Genomic DNA, 11,521 nt, shown 5'->3' on the forward strand with positions numbered 1-11,521 from the left:
CTTTACCCCAGTGATGTGTCATTAGTGGTTCTCAACCTCCTAATGCCGCAACCCTTTAATATAGTTCCTCATGTTGTGGTGACCCCCAATTTCATTGTTACAAATTGAACATAATTAAAGCAGTGATTAATCACAAATCAATATGTAATTATATATGTGTTTTCTGATGGTCTTAAGCCACCCCTGTGAAAGGGTCGTTCGACCCCCAAAGGGGTCTCGACCCACAGGTTGAGAACCGCTGCATTATAGGGAGGGGCATACAACTTAAGTCTTTATGCCTAAAGGCCCTTCCTAGAAAAAGAGAAGAAAGAGAAATAATCAATGATAAGTTAATAATAATAAGCCATTGAAAATAAGAGCGTTTCAATGAAGTAGGTGCATTTGTGTATTGCCTTTGGAAAGTAATTAATCTATGCATCATGGAATTTTCCCTGGAGGTAGTAGATTAATATCCCAACTATAATAATGAACTGAGGGTCTTTTTGTGCCAAGAAATGGTATTAGGAGCTTTACATAAATCTCTCATTCGATCCTCATACAGATTCTGTTTTAAAGAAGAATAGTATCATTGCCTGATCACAGCAAACTCTTTCAGATGAGAAAACCCATGTACTAAAGAAATTCGAATGATAAATGTAGCAAATTGGTAGCAAAAGCATAGCCAACTCCTCTTAGCTCTAGCCTTTCCCATAACCTCAGGCACAGTATAGTGTAGGATGCAAGGAAATTAATACTATAATGCAGGAGGCAACTGATCGATGTTTCTCTCTCATCAATGTTTCTAACTCTCTATCTCTCTCCCTTCCTCTCTGTAAAAAATCAATAAAATATATTAAAAAAAAAAAAAGAAATTCGAATGATAAATGTAGCAAATTGGTAGCAAAAGCATAGCCAACTCCTCTTAGCTCTAGCCTTTCCCATAACCTCAGGCACAGTATAGTGTAGTGTGCAAGGAAATTAATACTATAATTACCTGCAATGTAGTTCACGTCCTGGCTCATGGCTTACTGAATTATACCACTGAGCATATTGTTTAACCTTGTTTATATAATACTTTGTCCTGACACTGTTATGTTTTAAGATGTATGATGCACTCAATTCAGGATCTAAAACTTGGCAAACATTCAATCGTGGCAGCTGTTATTTATGATTCAGGATTTTACATTTCTGTGCACATCAAGAAAGATCTATTAAGAGTCTATTATGCAAAACAACAAGAAAGCCCACTGTATAGGAGAACATACTTGCCAATGTTATACCGGATAAGGGCCTAATCTCCAAAATTTATAGGGAACTCATCTTAACAAAAGGAAGATAAACAATCCAATCAAAAAATGGGCAAAGGACTTAAATAGATACTTTCCAAAAGTGGACATACAGAAAGCCAAGAGACATATGAAAACATGCTCAAAGTCACTAATCATCCAAGAGATGCAAATCAAAACGACAATGAGATACCATCTCACACCTGTCAGAATGGCTATCATCAACAAATCAACAAACGACAAGTGCTGGAGAGGATGTGGAGGAAAAGGAACACTCGTGCACTGCTGGTGGGAATGCAGACTGGTGCAGCCACTGTGGAAAACAGTATGGAGTTTCCTCAAAAAATTAAAAATGGAACTCCCGTTTGACCCAGTGATCCCACTTCTAGGAATATATCCCAAGAAATCAGAAACACCAGTCAGAGTGGATATATGCACCCCTATGTTCATAGCAGCACAATTTACAATAGCGAAGATTTGGAAACAGCCTAAGTGCCCATCAGCAGATGAGTGGATTAGAAAACTGTGGTACATTTATACAATGGAATACTACGCTGCTGTAAAAGAGAAAGAACTCTTATCATTTGCAACAGCATGGATGGACCTGGAGAACATTATGCTAAGCGAAATAAGCCAGTCAGAGAAAGATAAATATCACATGATCTCACTCATTTGTGGAATATAATGAACAACATAAACTGATGAAAAAAATAGGTCCAGAGACAGAGAAGCATTGAACATACTGTCAAACTTCAGAGGGAAGGCAGGGGAGGCGGGGGAAGTAAGAGATCAACCAACGGACTTGTTTTACATACATATAATCATAACCAATGGACACAGACACTAGGTGGGTGAGGGCATGTGCTGGGGGTTGGAGGTGGCTGGGGAGAGGTCAATGGGGGTAAAAGGAGACATGTGTAACACTATATGTAATACTTTAAACAATAAAGAATTTTAAAAAAGAGTCTATTATGCTCTATGTGCATTTTCAGAGCTTCTTAAACATATCAGGATGGCTATGACCCAGCTATCCTACCCAGTGCAAAGTAGAACAGAAATCTAGGACTTGCCCACAGGCAGCCAATCTCTCCATGGCCAGTAGCATCTGAAGTGAATTGACATGACAGATTTACCCAAAAGAGTCAAAGGTGTCTTACTCACTGTAAGGACAGAAAAAAAATGAAAAGAAAAAAAAGGCCTTTCTTTTTCTTTGTTGTAGCCATCCAAAACTTATGAGAGGCATCTGATAATTAAACGCCAAAATTGTTAGCTCCTCTGGTTCAAACAGCCCCTCTGTTCAAACTACAAGTTACTCTCAAGGCTACATTTCTGCATATATACCCCTCTTCCCTGTTACTTTTACAACTCAGGGGTTATTAGTAGAAAGTTCCCTTCTCCCCTCCCCTTCAAACAATCCTCTTTTGAACTCTTCATAACTTTTACTCTAAGAATGTTTCACAGACTTTGGAAAAATATTGATAAGATACCTCCGAGGACTTCTGCCCCTGCCCAGGCTGTCTCTTGAAGAAGGAACAAAGACAACCCCCGGTGTTCTGCTCAATTTTAGCCCCCAAGTCCTCCTCCCTTCCTGTCACCTAGCAACAGCAGCCTATGCTTTAAAAGGGGGAGCCGCTTTTGTTCTTTACCCTTGTATTGATTAGCAATGAACCAGCCCTTCCCTTCCAGAAAGGTGAAAATAAACTTTCTCTACATCTATCTCTACTCTCAGTTGTGAATTCCTTCACAGCCCAAGTCACCAGCCAAAACCCTAACACTCACCCAGTAACATCCCTTATGTAGATGGTTTTGATGTACAAAATTTAGAGGTAATCAGAAGTTGGTGACAGCTGACATATCCCAAATACATACCTAGAGAGGTCAGTACACAGGCATCAGTGGCAATGGAAGCCACAAGTAAACCAGAGGCCATGAAAGAGAGTATTTCATTAGTAGATACAGCTTGAAGAGTCTCTGATCATTAAGGCCTGAAGCGGTTTAATTGATACAGTATATTTAGTATTAAAATGATGAGCAGCTGGACCGAGTGAGCATAGTTGATAAACAACCTAACTACTCTATTGAAACACATGTCCCAGCCTGAGAAGAATACGAGGAGGAATATGATGTCTATATGATTATTAAGATAGAAAGGAGAGTTAGTAATGAAGGGAATACATGGACTTCTCCCTCAAGACAGAGCACATCTTTCCTCTAGAATTGTGTGTTTATACAACAACTGCAAGAACAGTAAAGAACAATGAAATGGTCAACTGACCACACCAGCTTCTTCCATCCGCACAAGGCCAATTGACAAATCATTTGCAAAATGTCTCAAGAAGCATTTAATTAAGGGGATAATGGCCGTTTCTGTCAGCTTTGGCTATAATTATTCTTTATTTCTTTAACATAAACAAATTAGCTTTAATAGTATGTCAGATGGTGTTTTCAATCTCCACAGGACTTCTATTTAATCAGCAACTGGAAAGCCTACAAATCAAAACTGTCCAGAAAACATGCTCTCAACCCCGTGCATCTTCCTCTCTAGTGCTCTCCTGGCCCCTAAATAACTATTACTGGCCAAATTATAAGTCCTATAAGTGGACTTTAACATCCTGCACTCTCCCTATCATACCTGGTATCAGATTTTATTATAATGACTTTCCTGACAGAACATAAGCTCTGTAATAGCAGGGATCATGTGTAACATTCACTGTCAACTGAAAATACAGCATTGTGCCGGGCACTTAGCAGACATTCAGTATTTGATAAGTGGGGGATGAATAAATGAATGAGGACTATATTCTCACTATGAAGCAAGTGAAGAACACATGAGCCAGCATATTTTTGTACTAGTAGAAGCTGTTCCAAGAGTAAACTCACCAGCATTTGGTGTCCACGTCCTTTTGCATAGAGGGATTGCAAGGTGGGCGAAGAGCCCATGCCCCTGAGAACACTGCCTCCTCCTGAAAGGCAAATAAAAAGGAAGCAAAGGATGACCACTTGTCCTTCACAGCCCAGGTTCAGATTGTATTGGAACTCCTTCTTCAAAGTCTACTTAGTCTACCAGATGGGCCTCTCTGCAGAAAACAACTATAAAACCCAGATATCATACAAAAAGCAACTACCTGAAGATACTAGAGAATGAGCAGAACAGAGACTGGTGGAAAGTACATACTCTCTTGGGGTGGGGAAGACGGTTTGCTCCACAAGCATGTTCCCACCTTTTCTGGCCTTTAACCAGGGACTAAGTGCAGGATCATGGTGTACCCAGTGGTAAGAAGGCCTCACGTGGGGAAACTGGTACTCTTTCTGGTGTGGGGCCCAGCAAGGTGACGGCAGACAATGTCAAACATTGAGTAAATCCTGGGAGTTCTGATGTGATAAAAATCACAGAGGGATCCCCTAAGTCTTCTATCTATATCTCCAAATGCCATAGAACATGCTCAAAACAGAACAGACTCAAAGCAGCTGAACTAAAGACAAAAGATCTGAATCAAGACCAGATCTGGTACCCAATGCAGCAGAGCCTATAGTTCAAATCTAGCCAAACCAATTACCTGCTGATAAAGGAAATAACACAGAAAAATAACATAAAATTATTTTTTCATTGCTACTTCATAACTGTAATGTTGCTACTGTTATGAATCGTAATGTAAATATCATAAGGAAATCTAAGAAAATAGAATGTATTGTCAGGGTAGAAGAAAATCAATCAACATTGATCCAGGGATCAATGCAGCAGAGCCTATAGTTCAAATCTAGCCAAACCAATTACCTGCTGATAAAGGAAATAACACAGAAAAATAACAGAATCAAAAATCTCTACAACTTAACATTTATAATATTATATTATCTTGAATATAATCCAGAATTATCCAACATAAGGAAATCTAAGAAAATAGAATGTATTGTCAGGGTAGAAGAAAATCAATCAACATTGATCCAGAGATGAATGAATACTGTATCTAAAACACAATGACTTTAAAATAATTAAATTTGTATAATTATCACTAGTAAGTTAAAAAAAAACTCTTTGGTCAATGAAAATATCAGCAGAGAAATAGGAAATTGTCCAGGCAAAGAAGAGAAAGATGAAAGATTGAGAAAAAACAAAAACAGAGTCTCAGGAACTGATTAGATGATATCAAATAGTCTAAATACATGTCATTGAAGTACCAGAAGGAGAACAGAGAAAGAACAGGGCAGAAAAATATTTGGAAACAAAAATAACAGTTAAAAATTTCCCAATTTAATGAGATATAAAAATTTTCAAAGAAGATATTAAATAAACATAAGCAGAATGAGCACAAAGAACATGTGATGAAGCTCATCATAGTCAAAATGATGAAAGCCAAAGACAGGAAGCAACTATTGAAAACAATAAGAAAAATATATAAATATATTACATACAGGGAACACTGATCCAATGAATGGCTGATTTCTCATCGGAAACCCGAAGAGTGAGAAAAATCTCTTTATAGTGCTGGAAATTATATTTTTTAAAATGTCAAACTAGGGTTTCAGAATATATTTTTCCTAGAGAGTCAGGATATGTTCCTTCAAGAATGAAGGCAAATTAAAGATATTTTCAGATGATACTCATTCAGACAACCCATTGCCAGTATAATGGCATAAGAAATGCTAAAGGAAACTCTTCAAGATATAGGAAAATGATATTGGATGAATATTTGAATCCTCTTAACATAATAAAAAGCAAGAATTAAATTCTGCCAGCAACACGAATAAACAAGGAAGTGCATCTCCTAGCATCCCTTTGATTTCTGGCCTACAGACTGAAATAATACATGAGTGTTGTTTCAAGCTGCCAGTTTGTGGTAATTTGTTACGGCAACAATAGAAAACTAAGAGAGGGACTCTTGGATAACTATTAACCTCTCCTATTTTTTGAATGAAAAAATTCTGCGGTGAAATTGACACCACTTTTCAAAGGGTCCCTGGCAGAACCGAACCCCCATTTCCTACCACAGTAACCAGCCACGTGATGCTACTTGAGAAAGGCTTTCCCTCCTTTCCTGATTTCTCCTTCCCAGTCCCCCAACTCTGGGTGTCCGAGATCACATTCTAAAGTAATCTACCTGCAAACTAGACTTCAGCTCAGGTCCTACTTTATGGGGGACCCTCAGGTTCGGATTCGTGGTTGTTCTGAGCAACCCACAGGTCAGCTGGCAATCAGGACCCCAGTGCTGTTGGTAGGCGGGGTGGACATCATAGCTGGCTGCAGTAGCATCACAATTACAACACTCTAACTCAGTGATGGCGAACCTTTTGAGCTTGGTGTGTCAGCATTTTGAAAAACCCTAACTTAACTCTGGTGCCGTGTCACATATAGAAATTTTTTGATATTTGCAACCATAGTAAAACAAAGACATATTTTTGATATTTATTTTATATATTTAGATTTGGGTTATTCAACTCAATTCGAGGCATACTGTGAGAGTCAGAAAGCCTCATTGGCAGCATGTCAGACTCTCTGTCCGTCCAAGAGTGGTGAAAATCAGACTCTGGCTTCAGTGGTCCTGGTAGCACACCTACAAGGAGACTGAACCCACTGCCTCAACTGGACTCCTTCAAAACCAGGGTCCTATCGAGAAAGAGTGGGACACTAATACATGGGACTCCCAGGCCAGTAGGAACAGATCCTCCTTCTTGACCTAGAACAAGCTTCCCCAGGCTGGACACCGTGCAGACCTCACCTGAGGCCAGTGCCTCACATGATGATGTCTTTTCCATCTGCATTTGCAGAACAGCTGGCTCTAACATGAGTTTACCTCTCAGTTTTTGAAAACTGCAGCAGCAACTAGTACAGTTCGACATTCAGAATTTGTATGAACCTAAGAACATAGACCTTAGAAAAAGAGTTTTGTTTCATAGAGAGAAATGTGCAGGGAGAAATAGAAAAGAAATAAATACATATATTAAAAAATCTAGGTACTAGAATAATAATTTAAAATCAATTATGTATAATTTAAAAGCAATTATGTAAAACAATGTTATTTCTTCATAAACATCAGTGTTTAGTTCTTACAAGTATTTCTTTAGTCTAAAAATGCTATTTGATTTTTGTGCGTACTTTCTATATGAGAACGATATTGGAATAGTGAACGTGAGGCAAAAAACAAAACAGGAAATCAGTTTTGGTTTGTTTACATTGCTAAAGTAGGTTAAGGTGAGGGGAGAATTTTTTTTTTTTGATTGAGAGAAGATATTAGTTTAATAGGTAGTATTCCAAATGTTTGTGGTCGATTCAGGCTCTAGGTATTTTAAACAAAGGCTTGAACTCACTCCTTTGGAGATAAGTATGCTAGTCACTACCAGGTATAGTAATATTGTGGAGTTGGCACAGAGTTGTTGCTCCAGGCATCAAATAGTGATTTAGTTTCACTCAGAGACCTGGCCCCTAAGTCAATTGAACAAATGTAGCAACTAAACCTTGGTAATTCTCATGTCAACAACAGTAACGAGTAGGTGTTACTGAATGCAGTATGGAAATATGTAAATAAATAGGTAATATGTCCATGTGTGAGAAATATGGTACAAAGAAATGAAAGACTGTGGAGCCAGAGAAAATTAGGTTCAAGTTCTAGCCTTCATTTACAAGTTATATGAACTTTGGTGAGTCACTTTTTCTGAACTCAAGCTTTCTATGCTAAAGCATTGACATAAAAATGCATAACTCAGAAGGTTAAACTATATAGCACACATACAAAGAGCTAATATATATTAAATAATAAAAAGCTAAACTACTGCCAACTCAGAAAACATTTCACAAAAATATAATAGAAAGTTGTATTACTATCCTGGCCAGGTCGTTCAGTCTGTCTGTCTGTCTCTCTCTCTCTCTCTCTCTCTCAAAAATAATTAAAAGACACGTTATTACTGAAAAAAACATTAAGCCAGAATATGATGTTTATCAGTCAATCTGTCAGTATGCCAAGAGATTGCAAAGACAGAAAGAAATCTTACCCTTTTATATAGCCAAGCAGATATAACCCATTACACATGTTCTCAAGATGAACAATCACCAGCCCTCAAGTAAGATGACTGGACAGCGCCAGTTGTCATGCACAGTTCATCTTAATGCACCTGTCATTAGGGGTGGTCATCTATGTTTGCCAATTAGCTTTAGCCAAAGGAAAAATAAACTTCTCATATCTTTATGACAGGAGGTAGTTTGGTAACTTGTAGCAATAGATGCACTAAAATTAGACTTTGACCCTCCCACAGAGACTGGAAGATAAGACACTGTCTTTATTGATGATTACTTTTTTTTTTCAACCATCAGGTGTATTAAGGAAAGGAGAGATGGGGCACCTCCAGGAGTGCCTCCCATGGACAGCCACCTTGGTAGTTTGTTGGGGGTTAAGGAGGAGTTCATGGGGCTCCTCCGGCAAAGATGAGTTCCAGAGCTGCTTGGATGTCCCCCCAAGTGGCCTGTAGGGCCCGCAGGCTCAGTTCATCGTCCTGAATGCCCATGTCATGCAGCTGCTGCAGCTGGGGCTGCCACTGGCTCTGAAGGCTGGGCTGCCCAGAGGCCTGCAGGGCATGCTGCAGGGCTTGGCTGAAGAGGTCATTGGTGATGGGAGTCCCTGACTCGACACCAGAGGACAGTGGTGAGGTCCCCAAGGAATGGCCCTGGGTGCCAGGAGTCGGTGTATGAGAGCTGCTCTCTGCAGTGCTGGCCAGGGCCAGGGCAGTGGCCAGCTCGCTCTGGGTGATGGGCCGGGGTCCGGCAGCTCCACTGTACCCCAAGGACGCTGGGCGGGAGCTGGGTGTGCTGCTAGAGGGCATGGACCTGGCTCTTGGGTGAAAGTCGTCCTCATCATCAGAGAGCCCCTCAAACAGGAAACGACCTGGCATGTCCCGGTAAGAGCTGGAGGGCGTGCTCCGGGAAGAGGAGCCCACCCCCGGCAGCGGCGTGCTGCCTGCCACCGAGTGCAGAACCAGGACAATAGCATTGACTAGGGCTGGGTGAGCAGGTACCAACGTATCAAGCATGTTGGGATCAGCAAAGACAGAGAAAAGGTCCTTGTCCTGGAGAACCCCAAGAGCAATGGGATCACTGCTGAGGCCTGGGGTGGCTACAATGATCTGATCCAGAGATTCCTTATTGCTGAGCATCTTAAAGACCGCCTCCCTGTAGGAAGAGCTGCTGTGCAAGGCAGTGTGCAGCACCCGGAACTCCCGCAGGGCAGCCACTTTGTCCACAGGTTCTGGTTTCTGATCAGGCTCGGGCCAGGACTTGCGAAGAACATGGACTGTGGACCCAGGTTGAATGCCATAGAAGTCAAGGGTCTGGTCATCTTTTAGCTTCCGGCCACAGTAGATCAGATCAATCAGCTCAGGGTCTGGAACTGACTCCTGGAGTTTGCCAGCAATAAGCTGCTTCAGAAATGAAATACTACAGTCCCCCAGTGAGTATTCTCCCAGCTCTGTCTCTGGCAACCGAAGAATAGACTTTGGGGCAAGTGGCTGGTCAGCCAGTTTCACCGCCAGGTGCCAGTCTGAGAGAGACATCCTCTCTCTTTCACGCTCTCTCTTTCTCCCCGTCCCGCGGAAAGAACCCGGCCGCATGGCCGCCGGTGTAAACACTCCGATGATTACTTTAAGAAATGACTCCCAGATCCTTGAGAAAGACATTCCTGGGTCATAAAGACAGCAAGAAGCTTATTTAGCTTTTAAAAAGATTTACATACAGTTACAAATTTTCTAAAGTATATGTTCTAAGAAAAAGGAATTTTCAACAGGGAAGAATTAAGTCTCTTTTTTTAATTATATTTGACCTTCCTTGCATATAGCACAATGCCTGCTAAATATTCAGTAATTGGTTATGTTTATTATTTATTTATATGAATCTTAACTATATTACATATAAAATAGGCATGTTTTCACTTTCTATCCAAATTAACATAAGTACGTTAAGTCTCCAAATGTTTCTTCAATCCTATTGAGAAGCAATTTTAAAAAAGAAATGATAGGCTCGCAATATTACAATTCATTCATGCAATAAAATCACTCCAGATTAATACCAGGACAAAAACACTAAAGCAGAAATTTTCCTACAACAATTTTAAAGACCCAAACATTGGACTACAGAGGTTGAAGCATACCCAGTGACTCCATCAGAAGGTTACATAGCCAAAAAAATATATTTCTTTGCAATTTGCCACTCAGCTAAGACTATTAGGTAGAACCTACCAGCATTTGATGACTCTGTGGGGGTATATTGGGTTTCTGTTCCCTTCCAGTGCTGGGACTAAAATCCTAGGGGTACACTCTCCTGATTTCTCTGCCATGGTGCCCAACCCATACCTTCCAGAGTCACAGACATTATCTAACCCAGGGGTCCTCAAACTACGGCCCGCGGGCCACATGCAAATACAAATATTGTATTTGTTCCCGTTTTGTTTTTTTACTTCAAAATAAGAGATGTGCAGTGTGCATAGGAATTTGTTCATAGTTTTTTTTTTTATACTATAGTCCGGCCCTCCAACGGTCTGAGGGACAGTGAACTGGCCCCCTGTTTAAAAAGTTTGAGGACCCCTGATCTAACCAAATGGTAGCTCTGCATGGATGGTGCCCAGAGCTTTACTCTGCGTCACTAGTATTTTTGTTTTCCCAAAGGTGGCTTGCTGCTCCAATCCCCAGTCCCTTATGTGCTATTTCTTTACCAGGGGATATAAGGAACTAAGTCACTGTGCTAGGTGGGGAAGAAAAGTCCACCAATAACCTTAAATCTCTATAAAGGCATGCATCTCTTCATGTTCTTAGAAATTCAATCGGCTTGCATTTTATCAAGCATACCATTATTTTCACAGTGCAGCAGACTTATTAGTTACCAGTTGGTGTTTCCTTTCAGCACTGGTTTGATTACTCTAACCAGGAGACAGAATTCACCGGCAGAGGTTTGCAGAGTTTGACCTTGTAGGATATCAAAGCCCCATAGGTTCTCTGGTGTTGGAGAGGTAAAAACCTCATATTCTCAAGGGGGCCTATGCCCAATTTGCAGGGTCAAAAAGAACTTCCTGCCCACAACCATCTGCCCTCCATAACCATCAGTGGCACTGAGGGAACCAGAAAACTTTGGAGAGTTACCACGTATCAGAGCACATTCAGCTCCACTGTCAACCAGAGCCATCACCTTTAGTTGATTCCAGGGGGACCAGTTAAAGCGCGCGCACCATGAGGCCGCCAACTGCCTCCAAGGGCACACACCTGGGGGCAATCTTTGCTTGCAT

At 40.7% G+C, this 11,521-nt stretch overlaps 1 pseudogene; it reads right to left on the minus strand.

The window, feature by feature from the left end:
* Nucleotides 1–8,548: 8,548 nt before the first annotated feature.
* Nucleotides 8,549–9,871, minus strand: LOC102437534 (annotated as a pseudogene).
* Between the last annotated feature and the right edge of the window lie 1,650 nt (nucleotides 9,872–11,521).

The sequence above is a fragment of the Myotis lucifugus genome, unplaced genomic scaffold (assembly GCF_000147115.1).
Source record: "Myotis lucifugus unplaced genomic scaffold, Myoluc2.0 scaffold_0, whole genome shotgun sequence".
NCBI lineage: Eukaryota > Metazoa > Chordata > Mammalia > Chiroptera > Vespertilionidae > Myotis > Myotis lucifugus.